The following is a 16,755-nucleotide window of genomic DNA, read 5'->3' as shown; positions in this document are numbered from 1 at the left end:
CTACGATCAGAAATTATAAAGAGTCCCCAGGCTGCCTTCTGATGGATCATTTTCCACTAAACTATTCGACCACCAGTATTGCGGGTTTTTACTGCCCAGTTGACCACAGCCCAGCCCTTCGACAGAATCCATTTATTTTAGATTACGGCAGGAGGTAAAGGGGGGGGGGCCTCACAAACACACCGAGCAGCTCAGCGGGGTGACTGTTACTCACTGGGAAAGGCTGAGAGCTTAACCACACAAGAAGAGAGTGCCCTTCAACCCGACATACCTTGACCAAAGGGTTTATTCTCATTAAAAGCCATTTGGAGGAAATGAAGTACCCGCCCTCCGTGTCTGTCAATTTGTTCTTCCTTGTCAGACCTCTTTTGTGTGTGGAAATTAAATTCCTAAATTAAACTGGGTGACATGCCTCCAGCAGAGCTCTCTTTGCTTAGGAAGACAACAAGGATGAGGAACCTCGAGCATTATCTATTCTTTCCTGAATACAAAACTCTGTGCCATCTCCCCCACACCTGTGTTGCTGCCTTGAGCTCAGCTCTGTGGTTGCTTCTGCTGCTTCTCTTTTTTTTTTTCTCCTATTTCCATCCCTGGAATGAATCAGTGGCTCAATTATTCCCAGCACTGATAAAGTATTGCCTGAGGAGTTGAAGTAAAATGCCTGATTATCGTTTTTTTTTTTTTCCAAAGAGCTGATTTCTTATTGAATCTTACTCGGCCGTAGTCGTGACCAATCGCCGCTTTGAAAATAAAAAAGGCGATGCCATGTTGATAATATCACGTTCCTACATATGATATAATGGAGCACTTTTAAGTCACCAAAGAAGGGCGGAGGGAGATGAAAAGAACAAGCTAAGACTGTTGTAGCGTCTAACCTTGAAAGCAGGTAGAGAGACTAAAGAAGAAAAAAAAAAAAAGCGCAAGATGCAAATGGTTCCCCTGAGCCCCCTTTTACCTGGCTTTGCCGTGGAGATCTTGCTTCTTTAGGATGCAGGCCCGGTATATTGACAAGCCCATCATGCCTGCAAAACCTACTGGATTAGCTCTGCCTCCTTCTGCGAACCCTGCTCTCAGCACACACTGTAATGAGGGCTTTAGGTTAGACCTCTGCTGAGGTAAACACTCCAAAAATTGCGCTCTTTGTGCTCATTGATTTTTATCACCTAACACACCTTCAGAAGGCTAGTTACAGATAAAGCAGTGTTTTTTTGTTTTTTTTTTTACTATGCATGCTTGTACTCTGTGGTTCAGATGCTAACCTTTTTTTTTTTTAGACTTGTTCCAAGGGAGAGAAAGAGCTGAACAGTTTGTGGATGCAAGTCGAAAGGGAATGGGGAGGAGGATGTGTTTTCCGGAAAGTGTGCAGGAGGAAAAAACTAAATAAATAAAAAGAGGAAGAGGGAAGCAAGGAGGTTAGACGAGGATAATGGTTCCTCCAGCTTCACGAAATTGTGACGGACTGGGTGGAACAGCTTAGAACAATTGTTAAAATTGCTCTGGTACGTCGGCGTGTTCGGGGTTGTTGTGGGCCTACTTTTTGGGGCTGTGGATAAAATCAGTAGGCTGTAGTTAATGGTTTGAGAAGCAGCGTCTATCAAAGTCTCAGAGAAAAGCAACATCATTCCATTGTGTCAAAGTGCAGTGTACTAAGGAGCAGGCTGCTTTGTCTCAATTAAGCCTTAGTATGTTGCCTTCTTTCTCCCTCAGGTGTGGACACTAATTAAAAGGTCACATGGAAAACAGGAATTTTCCTTGGGTGGATTGTTGGTTTTGCTCCGTTTTTGGCAGCGCCTACAAGTTCAGACCCAGCTCCTGTCTTTGTGTTATACTGAGTGATCATCTGGAGCCTTTTTGGTCCTTCCTTTTATTTTTAGCTACAATATATGGTGTCTCATAAATCATCCCTATTAAAAGGATATTGAACAGTTTTACCCAGAACGATAAGTTAAACTGCACAATGACATAGCTGTATCCCTACACAAATTTCAAGATTTCTCAAGGTCTTTCAAGGATTTCTAGTGCATTTACTAAATTTTCATATTGATACATTATGTCCATGAGTTGCTGCCATATAATATGGTTCTTCTTTAATGCTATAAATATTCAGAAACATGATTTTCTTTATTATTAAAGACCATCTAACCATCACCTTTTCAATAAAGGTTGTCTTCTGTAGATAATGGCACACACAGCTAAACAAGGCTCACCATGTGACCACACCCACTCACAAATACAGGAAATTCATGGATATTTAACACCACCTCTAAAAACATTTATATCTGTCTACTTTAACAGTTGAATCAATTAATATGCATTAATAGGCATATACGATATAAGTGTTGCATATCAGTCAGCATCGATAAATATTGTTCAAATTTGTGTTTTAAAAATCGGAAATTCTGCCAAACTGGTGGCGTGACCTTTCCTGTTTTATCCAATTTTCACTCCATGTCTTTGTTGTTGGTTTTTTAAGCATTGATGAGGCATGGGGGCGAACCCTGAAGTTCCCTGTATGTTACATGCTGTTGGGTTTATGTGTAGATAACCAATATTAAACATTTTGGAACAATGCTTCAGTAGTCCAATATCTAACCTAACACTGGCCACAAAGCATGTCTGATGTTTGTGATTGCTGCACCACTACATACATAAAGAGTAAAAATATAATATTTTAAGTAATTTTTTGTGTTGATGAAGGCATTTATAGAAAGCAAGCTGGTTTTATGACCAAAAAAAAAATAGAATGAATTTTTTTTTTTATAAGAGAGCAATTGAAAAGTTGCTTAGGAAAACATTTTTTACGTCGACAAGTGGGAAACGTTAAAGTTGATCTATACCTAAATTTCAGTTGCAGTTTGCATCTGTTTAAACTTTAGTGTGTCCATTGTAAAACTGGTTGCTGCCCAGAGGACAGCCTCCTTCTAGATCTGGTCCTGTCTGCACATACGATTATGGTTAAAAAAAAATAAAAAAATAAAATGGAACAAAACTGATTGGTTCTAGTGTGATAAATGTTCTTGTCCCCTGCATTCAAGGAATGGAAACAAGGAAAGTCTGACTTGAATACTTTATTTCAGTAAAAACATTTTAGAAAACTCTTAATGCGATGTTGAGGAATGAGTCTTGTCCTCCTGCTTACCTTGTCTTAAAGTACATTTGATCCAATTTCTGATCATATTATCACACAAGACAAATGGCCAAGGTCTCTATAAGGAAGTTGTCAGAGGTATGCATTAGTGTTGACTCAATCCATTTATTACCAAGCACATTTCCTCAAGCACATATTCTTGTTGTCAGGGGGGGAAATAAAATAATAAAATGCAGTCAGAGGACAGAATAAGGACGCCGCCATGTTAAATTCATTTCTTACATTTGGCACTATCTTCTGGCGACATCTGCACGGTCCAAGACTCGGCTGAAAATAATGTTACGTTGGTAAATAAATATCAACTGCTGGCAGAAAAAAAAAACAAGATGATAGTGCAGGGGTGCCCAAAGTCGGTCCTCGACGGCCGGCATCCTGCATGTTTTAGGTCTCTCCCTGGTTTAACGCACCTGGATCAAATGATGGCTTGTTAGAAGACCTAAGAGGAACTCTGACATGCTGAAAAGGTTGTTACTATCAGCAGGGAGAAAACTAAAACGTGCAGGACGCCGGCCCTCGAGGACCGACTTTGGGCACCCCTGTGATAGTGGAATCTACTATTAAAGTTTTCAAACTTTAATACATAAAATTACATTTAGGACTTGGATTGCTTGCAAAAGTGTTAATATTTCTTGAATGTTAAGTTGTTTTTTTTCCTTTTTAGTCACAGCCACAAACCTCAGTGTATCTTTTTAAAAGGATATAGATGCACCAACATAAAGTGGTGTTTCATTTTAAAATGGAGTTTCTTTTTACAAATAAAATCTGAAAGGTGTGGTTTGCATTTGTATTAAGCTATACTGAATCAACTATTCTTTGCTGATATTACAGCAAAGGGAATATGTTTCTACCAGCTTCTCATAGCTGGAGACTGATCTTTTTTTTCTTCTTCCATTCTTCTTTTCAAAATAACTCATGTTTTCAGTGAGCCTCGCTGGAGAGGCTCTGTGAAAAGGCATCATTGAGTGGGATCCATGTCTGGACTTTTACCCAGCCATTCTAACACATGAATTTGCTTTGATCAAACCCAGTCCATTGTAGTGGTGGCTGGAAGTTTGGGGTCGTTGCTCCGCTGAGTGAGGAAACCTCTGCCTTGATCTCAAGTCTTCTCCAGGCTCGCCTCTATATTTAGTTCCATCCATTGACTCTGAGCATATTTTCTATCCTAGCTGAATGAAAAGCATCCCAATACATTCATCCTGCCATGTAGATGTCGCGCTCAGGTTCATCTTCCACAACACATCATTTAGCATATTGGTTGAAAAGTTCCTTTCTGATCTCACTGTTGGCATGGCTTTTGGCAAACTGCAACAACAACTTTCCCTCTTTCTGAATTTTGTGTCTGGTGTGTCCATTTCTGTTCATTAAACATATGTGGCCTTCACAGAATGTAGGAATTTACAGTCTGGTGGACTTGTTTTATTAATTAGGTAACGTCTGAAGGTGGTGTTGGATTTAACTCAGGAGAAGCAAAATAAAAGGGGCTGAATACAAATGTCTGCCACACTTTTCAAGCTTCATCTGAAAACAAATGGACTGTTTTAGTTAACTATACCACTTTTTTGTCTTTGTCTGTCTTATAAAATCCCAGTGACAAACATTGCAGACTTTGGCTGAGAAAATAAAATGTTCTGAAGTTCTGAATACTTTTGCAACCACTCTAGATACTTTTTTTGGGGGGAGGGGAAATAGTGCCTTTACACAAAAAAAGAGTCACACTCTCAGCTAATTTCTCTAAAATATCACACAGCCATTGGTTTCTATTTGTGACAATAAAAAGGGGTCATTAATAAAGCTAGCAAAAAAGCTACAAGGAAAGTTTAAAGCAAAAAATGTACACAAAAATAGACAGTTGTTAAAAAGCATTCTTATTCTTCATCATTTTAAAGTTAAGATGGTTTAAAAATAAAATAACTAACACACAGCTTAAATTTAATCTTAAATTGTAACAAATTTCCAGAAATGACATCCAGAACTAAAAAATAAAATTAAAAAAATTCCTGTTAATATTTTGGAATTGGACTTTTGTAGGTGATAAATCTAATCAGATGAGTTTGTGCTAATGTAGACATACACCAGGTGGGCGTTGGTGGATGTGGTGTAGGAACAAAAAGGGTAACATAACATGGTACGTATAGATCACCATGGAATTTTTCAAAACGTTTTTCTGACTGTAGTTTGTGCCTTATCCAGCTGAATCAGCTGTGTTAGTGCTCCGTTTGTGCAGGTTTGTGCCGTTGAAATTTTCGTTTGTGCAGCTTTCGTCTTTGAGATATTAAAAGTTATAATTTTGGCCCATGACGTCACCGTCACCCCATCATGTTCCAAACCAAAGTGGGCTACTTCTTTTAATTCTTCAGATTTTCAGCTGTTGTACAATGTGTACCTTTTGTTTTGAACTTCAATAAAGACTTAGAACAAGAAAAAATGTGTCTCATTTCAATGTTTCAAGATAGCAATGTTTTCTCACAAACGTAGCGTTCTCTCCACAATAATTGAATCCTGCTAATAAAGGACATGCAGCCCTGACCCTAACGTAATGTGTATAACCCGTTCAACTGTGCTTTGATTTCGGAGGTGGTCTGAACAATTATATTCACATTGTTGACGTACTGTCTGCTGATTATGCAGCAAACGTGTAAAAAATATACATTAGCCTATAGCGGTTCAAAAAATAGAAGAAAAAAAAAAATCCACAGCCAATTTGCTAGTTGCTTGAGCAAAATTTCAACGGCACAAACCTGCACAAACGGAGCACTAACGAACTAGCCCACTTTGGTTTGTTTTGGAGCGATATGGGGGGATGGTGAACTCTAGATGACCTAAAAAATCATTTTTAATATCTCAGAAACCAAAACTGCACAAACGAAAATTTTAACGGCACAAACCTGCACAAACGGAGCACTAACCATTCAGACTATTTGCTGAATTTTTTGACGTGGGTGGGGTGTCAGCTTCACACAGCTAACAGAATCAACAGGGTTTCATTATAAGTTTCATTTTTGTTGTTAAAAACCTTTCTTTCTTGATGTTAAATTATTTCTTCTTTTTTTCCCCCCATATCCAATTTGCATAATGTACTTTAACTCATTGTGTAAATCGAACAAAATCACACTGACTAAAAATATTCAAGCATGGTCAGTGTCTCGGTGATGGATGTTTTCACCTCCAGCAGATTTGACCAACTGCCGGCTGAAAGCTGGGCAGTAAGATTTCTAACGCCATAAAACCTGTTTATCCTGCAAAGACGGCCTCACAGACAGCTGCAACAAAACCCGTGAATAAACAAAATGCACGGGCTCGCATGGAAAATGAGCCAAATAAAAACGGCACGGTACAGAGTGCGGCATCGCCCCGTAACACCTGTTCGCTCGGGTCTTTGCGTGCTGGGAGTTGGATGCGGAGAAAATTGTGGCCAGTAATTTTCAGGGCTAGCTCGGGCGCTTTTGTGTCCGTGGAAAACTCTCTAGATGTTTTGGATTAGTTACTAGCCGCTGGCTTGTACCGACGCGCGGCTAGGGTGTGTTGTTGGGTGTTGAATCCAAAGCAGCGGCGCCATGGATCCGACAGAAAGCGAGGTCCGTGCCAGGAAGTGTTGGTTGAACAGGTGCTGTGGCTGCAGGTGAAAAAAGCTGGCCCTGCTCTTCAGAGATCCCTCCAATGGGAAACCAGCTCAGTTATGAAGGAGGAATATGTTGCTGATATCAAACAGGCTTTGGCATGGCAATATAGTCATGCATGTTTTTGTTTGTTTTTTAATCTCAGAAGAGAAAGAAACACATTCAAAGACACACACACACACACACAGAGAGAACCCAGGACAAATTAAGCCAAAGTGAGTGTCTTCAAAAGCATTTCTGTGTGTTTCTGGAATCCCCTCCTGCTTGTCTCTCTTTCTGTCATTGTTTTATCCCTGGCAGCTCAAACTCTGCCAATGGCACAGCATGGATGGCTGCCACCGCTGTCATTGTCAACAGCGTGACAACACAGCACCTAATGCGGGGCAGGGCGAAATGAAAGAGGCGCAGCTGAGGACAGCCTAATTATTCAGACACACAGCTAAGAGCAGAAGGGGGACAGAACATGTCAACAGACTATTCGGGTGATTAACATTTTTTTGTCGTCTGAGCAGTCACCTGTGCGGCTGGCAGTTTATGGCCAAGATGATGAAGACTTCTGACTTTTATGCAAAGCGGCGCAGCCTCGGAGGGCGAAAAATATAATTAGACTTTCTGATCTGCTTTTATATTAACTGGAGGAGGACTGCAGGCCGATGTGGGCTGCAGTCAGCTGTGTGTTAAAACACGTTCTGATAAGAGAGAAAGTTATAGCAGATTGGGAAATTGAGCAGATAAATATTCACTTTATTCTCCTAATTCATCAGTTTTTCTGTGGAAGGTGGGCTGAACCAATCATTCCCCTTGATTTCACATTAGGTTGATGCTGATGTTTCCCACCCCACACACACGCACACACAAATTCAAACATCTTGGCATCTTCTGCCTCTTGATGAAACTGAATAATTTATGTCTCACCCTTAGTTTATGTAGAATATAGTTTCTCTAGCAATATCCACTCCTGCTATAATTCCAAAACGATCCAATCCCATTTTAATGTATAGTATCATACAGCTGCTGTCGGTGATTGGATGTAATGTTTCATGCTGACTTGAGGCCGCTCGCTTATCGTTTTTCTCCAATATCACCAGTTCGTTTTTCTGTAATCACAAGTGGGAGGCCCTTGGGAAGCGGCTATTTTGTCAAATAGCTGTATGATTATGAGAAGAATGATGTGATGAAGGGCCTTCAACCGCTAAGAGCCTTGGAATTACCATCAGTCTCTTCAGCTAGCTTTAATATCATCAGATATCAACAACAGAGAAATGGAGCCAAAACAAAAGCAAACCCTGGAAATGTCATAAGATCAATTGTTGTCACAAATGGACCTGAAAGGCCAGTCAGGTGGAATCAGATATAAAGCAGTAAGACCAACTTTTTCACTGTGTGAATCAATAAAATATCTGCTACAAATACTTAAAAAAAAAAATAAATTAAAAATTGTAACAGATTAAAAGAGTTAAACATATGAGTTTGGTTACAGTTTTATCTTTACTTTCAAACAATAACCACGTTGTACAGAGACTGTTCTCTGTACAGCAAACACCTCTGATGTTAAAATGTTCATGGTAAAATGGCCAAAAAGATGTTTAGAGCAATGTACATTTGAGCTCTTCAAAAGAAATCGGCAATCATCAAAAAAAACAAAAAAACAAAAGAGTTGGCAAATTGGAAACATGCTACAAAACTTTGATTGGTGTAAAGCTCATCCATAAATTTGTATTTTATGGAATTGGAAGATTTAAATTGATTTAAATTGATTTAAATCTCCTTGAGACTTACATTTTCAAATTGACGTCTAATTCCAGAAAGCATTGTTGTTTTGTATTTTTTGCATTGACGATTGCATTGTTTATTATCACATTTGTGTTTTTAATTTGAGCCTGTACAGCACTTTGGTTGCCTCAGGTTTTTAAAGCACTTTATATAAATGAATGAATGTATTAAAAGATTTTTTTTTAAATCCTGGTGTTATCTACAGGTGGCACAAATTGCTCCCTTTCAGTGCTAATGATTTGTAATGTATATTTTATCCCGCCGGGCCAGAAAAAAAAAAAAAACAATCATTTGCAATTACTACAAACTGACTAAATGGATAATTTCATTACAGTAAAGCTGCTAATCAGCTTACAATCATCACTTGAATTAAACATTACACTGATGTCAACTTTCTGCGTGACTGAAATCATTGCAGTCAAACTAAAGGGTTTTATTGGACTGGTCTTTCCTTATATCAAGGACAGCGTAATAAACAAAGTGCCAGGTTGGAGCAGTACTACGTGTGCTCGTGTTGTTGTACAAGGCAATTTCTTTTTTAGACTCGTGTTGAATTTCTTGTAAGGAATAAGCAAAAAATATTACATTCACCTTGATGCAGCAAAATCCATATCTGTGAGGCAACGTACAAAACAGCAGAGGAGTCTTGATAGGTCAAACCTCTCTGCTGTCCTCAATTCAACTATGACTCAGTGATTTCATGCTCCCAGCAGATGTTACACACAAGAAAGAAGATGGTTGGTAGAAACGCTAAGAATTACTTCACGCAGATTATTTTGCAACACGCTGCTTTTACATTACTAGGTGCCGAGCTACGACAGGATACTGACTACAATTACTTTTTCATTTCGTCTGCACTTGTACTCAGAAAAAAGAAGAAAGAAAAAGAAAACAGAGAGAAAAAAGGTTAAGGTCAAAAGTAGCGATAAATGCACTGGGCCAATGTGAAGAATTATGTCTCCACTGACCCTCACAAAGCTACATTTTCCAGGACTAAGAAAACATAAATCACGGACCTCGATCTGCAGGTTTAGCTTTTATTATTCTGTGTGCGTTTGCAGCGAGCTTAAAAAAAAAAAAAAAGTCAAAACTATATGTGTCTAATTGACCTAATACGTATGACCTGTTCTTGTTGGGTTCCGGAGCCATCGAGAAGGATTAGAAGAAGGTAGGGAGGGAGGAATGACGAGAATGGCTGCAATAGTTCCCCCGGTGCCTGTCAAGGTCGCAGTGGAGACGACAACTTCTAAAATCAGCTGTTCGCGTTTGGCAAAGAGGGCAGCCTGATGGAGCGCTTCGCCCGCAGTCGGTACTTTCAGAGTCAGGTGAGGGTGCACAAGCCATCCATTCATTGGGAAGTTTAAGTGGGGACCTTTTAGTCAGCATTAAAAAGAAAAAAAAAATAGAAAAGCAGGGTGTACGATGTCCCTTACAGTCTGTATATGTGTGTGTATTGAAAGCTTTTAGAAAGGAGAAATCGAGAGAAGAGGAAGCAGCGAGAGACAGACGAAATGAAAAGAGAGACAGTGAGAGGGGCTTATCTCTTGGCCTGCAGACAACAGTTCTTTTTCAGAGCTGGAGCCGTGTAAACAGGGCTGGGGGCTAAGTGTGTTCATCCTCAGGGTGCATGAGCCAGAGGGGCAGCAGCTCATCCACTAACGCAATGGCTGCAGGTCAAACAGACTCAGAAAATATAAAAAAATAAATATACCCTATCTATTAAACACCTGTCATACCAATGTCTGTACCGGAACCGTTTGTCTAAACATATTTCGGTAGTTCAGACGTGAACATAAAAGATTTCTCTGTCCTTTCTTGGTTGCCTTCTGTTTTTAACTTTTTATTTTTTTTATCTCAGACTTCACAGATTTGAGTCCTCTGCCCTGCAGAAGCATCAGATCCATCTGTCTTGCGTCACCATCGCTTCGCAGAGTCATTTGTAACAACCAAAAATAGCTTTGGTCTACATTTAGGCAATGACATCTGCTGCGACCTACATGAAGGCAAAATATATATATATATATATATATTAAATGGGCTGCCAGCAACTAAATTTGTAGAAGGGACACAATCTTTAAAGAACTAAGTAGAAGAAAATTTTTTATATTTATATGGTCACATCCAATGCTCATGTGTCATGTTGAGCCATTATTCTAAAGTTCTTGATGGTTCTGGGTTTCCTTTCTCTGCACTCTGATCTTCAGTCCTTTCTATAGATTTGTCTAAAGCAGTCCTCAAACTGTGGTCCCCAGACCACTGGTGGTCCGCGGGCGCCCCCTACTGGTCCGCGAGGTACTGCATATAAACAACCGTTTATTTGCCGTGACGTGAGTGCGACGCTACAGCTAGCTTACCAAAGGACTGTTAAGAAATAATGATTGATAAATGGCTTAAAACGGGGCCACTAAAAAGAAAAACTGAAGATACCGGTGGAAAGTTTCTCAGGGTGAGTTGCAGAACTTTAGTTTTTGAATATTATTAGGATACAAAGCATGGCGCAGGGATGCAGATCTCAGTCTACGGCTGTGCTGAGTGCAATGAACTCAATGACTGTGACAAGGTGGTGAACAGCGCTGTGCCCCACACTGACTAACTGCATTTTAACACCTAAAATAAAATTATTTATGTCGGACTATCTACTGGCTTCTAAGTTACAAATAACCCTGAAATGTCATCAATAAAGTAATTTCCATATGTTTTCTATCATTGGAAAGCTTCAAATCCATACTTTCAGAATCTGTAAATAAATCAAAATGCCCCAAGTAGACGTGTTCATGGTTTTATCGTGGCCAATCACATTTGCAAAACAGAGCCACCCTTCACTTTAGGCAGAACAAACGCAATGACTTAAGAAACTAATGTTTTATTATCAAGCTGTATATATCACGTTCAAGATAGGTGGTCTGTGACTGTTTGTTAAATGGGGTAAGTGGCCCTCGGCTTGAAAAAGTTTGGGAAACACTGGTTTAAAACATACAGACAATTGAGGTGATTAACTGGACCAGTCTGGTACATTTAGTAACACCAACAAACAGTTTTTTGTCTAGATTTTTGTCTTGATAAGAAATGTCCCAGTACATTTATCCATTAATCCTCCCTTCAGTTACATGAATCTGTTAGTACAGCTTGCTGTAGAGCAGCCCACTTTTGGCAAGGTGGTTTTAGAGTAGTTTATGGTGTCCTTAACTCCAAACATGGTGTGTTCAAAGATGTTCAAAGAGTTCAGCTTGAACCTCATCTGACCTCAAGATATTCCTTCTGTACTTCATTGTCTCGTCAAAAATCTGCTGCAAACAACCTTTAACGCACTTTTTCTTCAGCTGCAATGTCCTGTGCAGTGATTGATACCAAAAGGCTCCTTGGATCTTTAATAACTCTTTGAATTGGCATTTTAACTTCTGTGTCAGAAACATAGGAGGGCCATGGCTTTATGACGGAGTAATGTGTTTGCACTTTCAGCTATGATTAAACCACCTGATATTAATTTGCACATAGCCGCAGGGACACTCTCTGAAAACTCAAATATTTCAGCTGGATTTTTGGATTTCTATGCCTTTTTAAACACTCTTTTCTTCATGTGTAAAATACCTTTTCTTTCGCTGTTTCCTCAGGAAGAATAGACATTGTGGATAATCTATTGTAGAATGAATAAATTAAGGTAATTCAATTCCAATCAACTCAACTCAGTTCCATTCAAGTGCAAGTAAGCTAGTTTATTTTTCAGAGAAAAGAAACAATAAGATATGTGTGAAGATTTCTTCACAAAGAACTTTATTTTTCACTCGACTGTAATTTAATTAAAGAACATTAAATCAGGAAAGAAACCGTAGAGCCTTAATATAATATAACAATTAAGTATAATAGTATAATAAACCAAAGGAGTAACCACAATAGCAATTTTACTAAGGTTTTGTAAAATTGCAACGGCAAAAATAGTTCTAGTTTGTTGCGACTTTAAATACTAGCAATCTTGCAAATTAACAATTTTTTTTATAAAGCATTTTGAAGAGAAGCAAACTGATAGAAAACAACATTCAGCATGACAATATACTAATAAGACAATAAAAAGAACTGAATGGTTAAATGATCAAACACCTTTTAAGGACCTTAAAAATATACAAACCCCTCAACTTATTTCTGCTTGGGATCAAATGTCTCAATGCTTGGTAACAAGAACCAATTTTCAATAATAATTAGGTTAAAAGCAAAACACTCTGTTTAATTGTGGATTTTTTTAAAACCTTATTGTTAACAATTGATTTTATAACATAGTATTTTAACGTTTTGTCCTTTTTTGTCATTTAAATTTTCCATCAAAGAGGAAAAGAAAAAAACAATGTTGAATTATATAACTGTCCAAAAAAAAAATGTTGTTACTCTGCTTTGATGTAAGGCTGTGAATGTAAATGTCTCACAAAGCTTCATATCTTCACACAAAAATACTCCTTAGGTAAATCCAAGTGAAAATTTAGAGCCCCTCAGAAATGTTCACCCCATCTAAAGCCTTCTCCTCTTCTTGACCAAATGCGTCCCATTCAATTCAGACACCTGGAGGAGGGCGACGCCATCACCTCCCCGTCAGCGAAATCGCACGGACGTAACATTGGCAGTAGGGAAATGGATCCGGAGCCAAATTCTGCAGGAGAGGTAGAAGGGATTTAAAGCTCTCAAATTCTGTCTGACGGTTCCAGCTTGATTTCCAGATTTGGAAATGTCTGCGCTTACCGCGGATAGACGGGCAGTTAGCCCCTCGTCCGCCGGGCTCCGGGGAAAATGGCATCAGGACAGGGAAACACTAAACAATTCAGGAAAAATACTTAGTTTTGGATCTGAAATTGACTGTAGCTGTTGGTGGTCAGGCAATTAGATATACACAGTGCACAACATTGCCTCATGCTGTTCCCAACCCACTCTTGTCCGCCTGCATCAGCACTATACATATGTATGAGTGCAGACTTTGGAAAAGAACATAAAAAAGTAGAAAAGTAATCATCAAACTGCAGATGTTTTTTTTGTTTGTTTTTTTTTTTGAATAGCCCAGTTCATGTAGAGGAGTTGTCATAATGAAGGTTTTTGCTGTTAGTCAATATATTGTGTAAGGAAAGTATTTGAGTTTCAGTCGTAAACTTCCAGTTGTGATTAGAGCGATTGATGGTTCTATGAAGTATTGAGTCACAGGCGAAGAATACAAATGCACATCACACCTTTATTATGATTTCATTTTTTTATCTAATAAAAAGTTTGAAAACTTTTTTACTTTCAAGTTAGAAGTTTATGCTATTTGTAGACATCTATCACTTTAAATACCTCAAATACTGCATGGGTTGGGACATGTGCTTTCATTCATAACATATTAGTTTTTTGATTCAACTGGACATCTTTTATCAAAGAATTTCCACAACTTTCTTATATTTTCCATTAAAATATAAGGATTCTGAGAACATTAAACAATGATAGTGGTGTCAAAAGGAAAATTGTAAATTCAAACAGAAACTGGTATTGCTCAGAAAATGTCCGATTAGTAGATCTCAAGTCACATTTGTTGCTACATTCAAAGATTAATTTTCTTTGTTTTACTTTTTTTACATATGATTCCACAATCTTGACAACAAACCAGCTAGCTTACATGCTAGCTTACACAACAAAGCTAGCTTTGTGGAAACACCAAGGGGCAGCAGGAGCGTTGGTTATAATGGTGCGTTTTGGATCAAAATCCACTTCACACCAACTCACTAACTCGGCTCAGTTGCTACGTCCTTCAGTGGCTCACAGGCGTAAGAGCATCCATATTCAACCAGCTTGAACGTGCGTAGAAACAGGAGCCCTTTTTTACAGCAATGTTTGCAATTAGAACCAGTTTTCCTCGACTTGAACACAGAGAAGGGGATAACAAAGATCAATAAATGCTACTTTCACCTCACAAATATACTGTTTATTTTTTATCAGTGGGCTCGGTAGAGGCACAGGATGCATTATTGATCTTTTACTCTTGAACACAAGTGGATATCCTTGAGGGAAAGCATTCTTTGTTGCAAAGCCGAGCTTGGATCTTGTGAAAACTGCATCCACGGCTTTGTGAACACAGCAAATTGTTGCAAATCAGGATCTTATGCGGCGTCCTTCAGCAAACTGATAAATAGATAATATCCTGCCGCTGCAAGGTCATCGGAATAATATCTTAAAAATGAATGTCTTCCAGTGCTATGAAAACTAAACGTTCGGATCCACGAAGATGTGTGAATTGGCTTCTGTTTCGCCCTTCTCTTTCAGTTTGTGCATCAGCTTATCATTTATCAGATAAAACAGTAAAACAGCAGCAGATGTTGCAGGTAGACTTCTTATGTTTGCTTAAAAAATAAAAAGAAAAGGAAAGAATGCGAAAAAGAATTGGAGACTTCTACTGCCATTATCTTTTTGAGGGGCATTGAGCTATTAAAGGGGGGAGAAGAAAAAAAAACAAGCTTCAAGGAACGGTGTAAAAAGGGAGCGCTGGCAGAGCTAACAGAATCGTCACTCATCCCACCCACTTCTAACCCTCCTTTTCACGCCACATTGTCAAAATAACTGACAGACGTGCTTCACGCTTCTGAACCGTAGGCAGAAATGGCGGCCTTTGAGGGAGGTGCTGCTTACGCTTAGAATATCACAATAAACCAATCCAGCACAGCAGCAGTTCAACTTGGAAGTATTTTTTTTTTGTTCCCACCAACAAAAGACCCTCCACTGCAAATAGTCAACCCCACCCATCGAGACTCCAAATTAAGGTGGCGAGGGGCGAGAGCTGTTGTAAACTTTTGCGAGCGCCATCTTTTCTTTTTCCTCCATTATATACTTTATCGGTTTTCCTCTCTTTATCCATTATTGCTGTCTTTAGTGTTGACGATTTCCATTGAGAGGAAAAAAATAGGCCATTGGATTCTCCTAATTCCCTGCACACACACTGGGCCCTGTCATTTAATTGATAGATGGACACTTTTTTCTCTCTCTCTCTCTCTCTCTCTCTCTCTCTCTCACCGGTTCCTCACAAAGCTATCTATTTACTGCCACTTTCACTACTTGGAGCAGAATGGGGAGCGTTTGCAGATCATCGTTAGACATCTGGTGGCTAAAGCATTAGAGGGGGGGGACCTGCTTTACTTTAAGATACTAGGTGAAGTAGTTGAACTGAAAATAAAGGAGAAAAAGAAGAGGCTAAAACTTTATATTCATTCATGTATTGCATGTAAACATTTTTCTGCCAGTGGCTAACAGTCTGCTGTGAGATTAAAGGCGCTGTAGCTCATCCACCTTGAATTACTTCAACATTTCATCACATTACAAGCAAAATTGTTGCTCAGTTTCAGTCAGATTGGATGGAGAGCATCTTTGAACATTAATTTTCAAAGCGTGTCACAGACTGTCAGTTGATTTTTGCTGTGAAGTTTGACGTTCTCAAAACGTATGATGTAAACAGATATATTATTTAGCTTAAACAATCCAGGCTCAAACAGGTTGTAGGACTTCCCTGTATTTAGCACAATCTGCCTTTTTCTCCACGTTTCACTGTGCTGCTGGTCTGTTAAGGAAGGGGATCTACAGTGTTAGTGAGCCATCAATCGTGGCGTTTGGTACGTATGTGAAAAAGTTCAGTTTAGGTCTCATCTAACCAGAACAATTCAGTTTTTCTGAGACCTGAACATTGTTTTTTCTTTTTCTTTCTTTCTTTTTTCTTTTTTTTTTAGCAAATTAAACTTCTTGTTGTTTTCCTTTATTCTGTGAGCTAGACTGGAAAATTGAGAGATTACAGTGCAAAGAGCGATTCTTCATAATATCAAGGATATTATGTTCAGCCCTCTCCATGAGACTATTATACAGAAAAAAATCATCATTAATAGCTAGAAAGATCAGCATGTTGACATGCTTTGCTAACTCTGATTAGTTACTTATTTGTTGCACTTACGTGAGAAGCTGCCCTATAATATTCAGACGCGACTGCTTGAAAACAAAATTGTTTTGTTTTTCTTTGTTTTAATTGGATTTTCTTCAGTCAGAAGCTCTTTCAGATATGCTGTATAACAGACTACTAGAGGAGGTCCTTCCTGCCTGCAGTCATCAGCTTCTACAGCAACTCTTTAAAGGAAAATGTACATAACAAAATTTTATTTTTCTTTTGTATTATGAAAGTATTATAGAACTGAACTGAATGGCTTTCTACTTGCAACTCCTTCATGAAAGCCA

At 38.8% G+C, this 16,755-nt stretch overlaps 1 protein-coding gene and 1 long non-coding RNA gene across 2 annotated transcripts in view; one reads left to right on the top strand and one right to left on the bottom strand.

The window, feature by feature from the left end:
- insyn1 (inhibitory synaptic factor 1) overlaps positions 1-16,755 on the top strand; it is a 63,706-nt gene that overhangs the window by 8,955 nt on the left and 37,996 nt on the right. The window lies entirely within an intron of this gene.
- LOC103135976 (uncharacterized) lies at positions 9,733-14,866 on the bottom strand. Its single transcript, XR_475978.2, has 2 exons — positions 13,264-14,866; positions 9,733-13,174 (listed from the first exon to the last, which is right to left on the bottom strand). It is a non-coding gene; the product is annotated as an uncharacterized LOC103135976 (long non-coding RNA).

This window comes from Poecilia formosa, unplaced genomic scaffold (genome assembly GCF_000485575.1).
Source record: "Poecilia formosa unplaced genomic scaffold, Poecilia_formosa-5.1.2 Scaffold29, whole genome shotgun sequence".
In the NCBI taxonomy this organism is placed as follows: Eukaryota; Metazoa; Chordata; class Actinopteri; order Cyprinodontiformes; family Poeciliidae; genus Poecilia; species Poecilia formosa.
Note: the sequence above shows the minus strand (reverse complement) of the source record. Positions and strands in the feature narration are given on the sequence as shown.